Genomic DNA, 3,649 nt, shown 5'->3' on the forward strand with positions numbered 1-3,649 from the left:
ATGCACCACTCTCGGCCTGCAACGGAGACACACAATACGTAAACATCTGGAATGCGACAATGTCGAGTGCATCCTCTCTGCCACATTGCACCGTCGACACTATGATAACCAGAGCAGTAGGTCCACCTATAAAAGCACAATACCCCACTCCTCCGACAACTACCATTGCTCAGATAAATCAACACCACCAACACACATCCTACACAGAGGGGCACCAAATATCATCCCCCGCCCTCGTGTTATACCACATGAAAAATTGCAGAAGTGAGAGACACACATCCGCCAGCCTCTTGCTACAAGCATCGAACCGACGTGACGTATCTGACGGTGACTCAGGCATCCGTGTACTGCCACCACTATCCACCCCCCCCCCCCTCTCTCTCTGCCCCCTTCCCACACAATACCAAATTTAACCAACTTTATCGCTTAACCTAACTGTGGCTGTACCAGTTTATCGCTTAACCTAACTGTGGCTGTACCAGTTTATCGCTTAACCTAACTGTGGCTGTACCAGTTTATCGCTTAACCTAACTGTGGCTGTACCAGTTTATCGCTTAACCTAACTGTGGCTGTACCAGTTTATCGCTTAACCTAACTGTGGCTGTACCAGTTTATCGCTTAACCTAACTGTGGCTGTACCAGTTTATCGCTTAACCTAACTGTGGCTGTACCAGTTTATCGCTTAACCTAACTGTGGCTGTACCAGTTTATCGCTTAACCTAACTGTGGCTGTACCAGTTTATCGCTTAACCTAACTGTGGCTGTACCAGTTTATCGCTTAACCTAACTGTGGCTGTACCAGTTTATCGCTTAACCTAACTGTGGCTGTACCAGTTTATCGCTTAACCTAACTGTGGCTGTACCAGTTTATCGCTTAACCTAACTGTGGCTGTACCAGTTTATCGCTTAACCTAACTGTGGCTGTACCAGTTTATCGCTTAACCTAACTGTGGCTGTACCAGTTTATCGCTTAACCTAACTGTGGCTGTACCAGTTTATCGCTTAACCTAACTGTGGCTGTACCAGTTTATCGCTTAACCTAACTGTGGCTGTACCAGATTATCGCTTAACCTAACTGTGGCTGTACCAGATTATCGCTTAACCTAACTGTGGCTGTACCAGATTATCGCTTAACCTAACTGTGGCTGTACCAGATTATCGCTTAACCTAACTGTGGCTGTACCAGATTATCGCTTAACCTAACTCAATTTGTCCCTTAACCTAACTCAATTTGTCCCTTAACCTAACTCAATTTGTCCCTTAACCTAACTCAATTTGTCCCTTAACCTAACTCAATTTGTCCCTTAACCTAACTCAATTTGTCCCTTAACCTAACTCAATTTGTCCCTTAACCTAACTCAATTTGTCCCTTAACCTAACTCAATTTGTCCCTTAACCTAACTCAATTTGTCCCTTAACCCTAACTCAATTTGTCCCTTAACCTAACTCAATTTGTCCCTTAACCTAACTCAATTTGTCCCTTAACCTAACTCAAGTTGTCCCTTAACCTAACTCAAGTTGTCCCCTTAACCTAACTCAAGTTGTCCCTTAACCTAACTCAAGTTGTCCCTTAACCTAACTCAAGTTGTCCCTTAACCTAACTCAAGTTGTCCCTTAACCTAACTCAAGTTGTCCCTTAACCTAACTCAAGTTGTCCCTTAACCTAACTCAAGTTGTCCCTTAACCTAACTCAAGTTGTCCCTTAACCTAACTCAAGTTGTCCCTTAACCTAACTCAAGTTGTCCCTTAACCTAACTCAAGTTGTCCCTTAACCTAACTCAAGTTGTCCCTTAACCTAACTCAAGTTGTCCCTTAACCTAACTCAAGTTGTCCCTTAACCTAACTCAAGTTGTCCCTTAACCTAACTCAATTTGTCCCTTAACCTAACCCACGTTGTCCCTTAACCTAACTCAAGTTGTCCCTTAACCTAACTCAATTTGTCCCTTAACCTAACTCAATTTGTCCCTTAACCTAACTCAATTTGTCCCTTAACCTAACTCAAGTTGTCCCTTAACCTAACTCAAGTTGTCCCTTAACCTAACTCAAGTTGTCCCTTAACCTAACTCAAGTTGTCCCTTAACCTAACTCAAGTTGTCCCTTAACCTAACTCAAGTTGTCCCTTAACCTAACTCAAGTTGTCCCTTAACCTAACTCAAGTTGTCCCTTAACCTAACTCAAGTTGTCCCTTAACCTAACTCAAGTTGTCCCTTAACCTAACTCAATTTGTCCCTTAACCTAACTCAAGTTGTCCCTTAACCTAACTCAAGTTGTCCCTTAACCTAACTCAATTTGTCCCTTAACCTAACTCAATTTGTCCCTTAACCTAACTCAAGTTGTCCCTTAACCTAACTCAAGTTGTCCCTTAACCTAACTCAAGTTGTCCCTTAACCTAACTCAAGTTGTCCCTTAACCTAACTCAAGTTGTCCCTTAACCTAACTCAAGTTGTCCCTTAACCTAACTCAAGTTGTCCCTTAACCTAACTCAAGTGTCCCTTAACCTAACTCAAGTTGTCCCTTAACCTAACTCAAGTTGTCCCTTAACCTAACTCAAGTTGTCCCTTAACCTAACTCAAGTTGTCCCTTAACCTAACTCAAGTTGTCCCTTAACCTAACTCAAGTTGTCCCTTAACCTAACTCAAGTTGTCCCTTAACCTAACTCAAGTTGTCCCTTAACCTAACTCAATTTGTCCCTTAACCTAACTCAATTTGTCCCTTAACCTAACTCAATTTGTCCCTTAACCTAACTCAAGTTGTCCCTTAACCTAACTCAATTTGTCCCTTAACCTAACTCAATTTGTCCCTTAACCTAACTCAATTTGTCCCTTAACCTAACTCAATTTGTCCCTTAACCTAACTCAAGTTGTCCCTTAACCTAACTCAAGTTGTCCCTTAACCTAACCCACGTTGTCCCTTAACCTAACCCACGTTGTCCCTTAACCTAACCGACGTTGTCCCTTAACCTAACCGACGTTGTCCCTTAACCTAACCGACGTTGTCCCTTAACCTAACCGACGTTGTCCCTTAACCTAACCGACGTTGTCCCTTAACCTAACCCACGTTGTCCCTTAACCTAACCCACGTTGTCCCTTAACCTAACCCACGTTGTCCCTTAACCTAACCCACGTTGTCCCTTAACCTAACCCACGTTGTCCTTAACCTAACCCACGTTGTCCCTTAACCTAACCCACGTTGTCCCTTAACCTAACCCACGTTGTCCCTTAACCTAACCCACGTTGTCCCTTAACCTAACCCACGTTGTCCCTTAACCTAACCCACGTTGTCCCTTAACCTAACCCACGTTGTCCCTTAACCTAACCCACGTTGTCCCTTAACCTAACCCACGTTGTCCCTTAACCTAACCCACGTTGTCCCTTAACCTAACCCACGTTGTCCCTTAACCTAACCCACGTTGTCCCTTAACCTAACCCACGTTGTCCCTTAACCTAACCCACGTTGTCCCTTTGCCTAACATAGTTCACTGCTCGGAATCTCTGGTGTCGTTGTTATCCTCATGTAGATGTCTTGCGAGTGTTGCTTACTTTCCACATATTCCTGCTATCCACTGTCAATTGTACTGCAATAGGACTATATCGCCGACCCCCCCCCCTCCCCCCCCTCTGTCCCCCTCTGTCATCTGTCTCGCGTGTGT

This window comes from Schistocerca gregaria, unplaced genomic scaffold (assembly GCF_023897955.1).
Source record: "Schistocerca gregaria isolate iqSchGreg1 unplaced genomic scaffold, iqSchGreg1.2 ptg001352l, whole genome shotgun sequence".
In the NCBI taxonomy this organism is placed as follows: domain Eukaryota; kingdom Metazoa; phylum Arthropoda; class Insecta; order Orthoptera; family Acrididae; genus Schistocerca; species Schistocerca gregaria.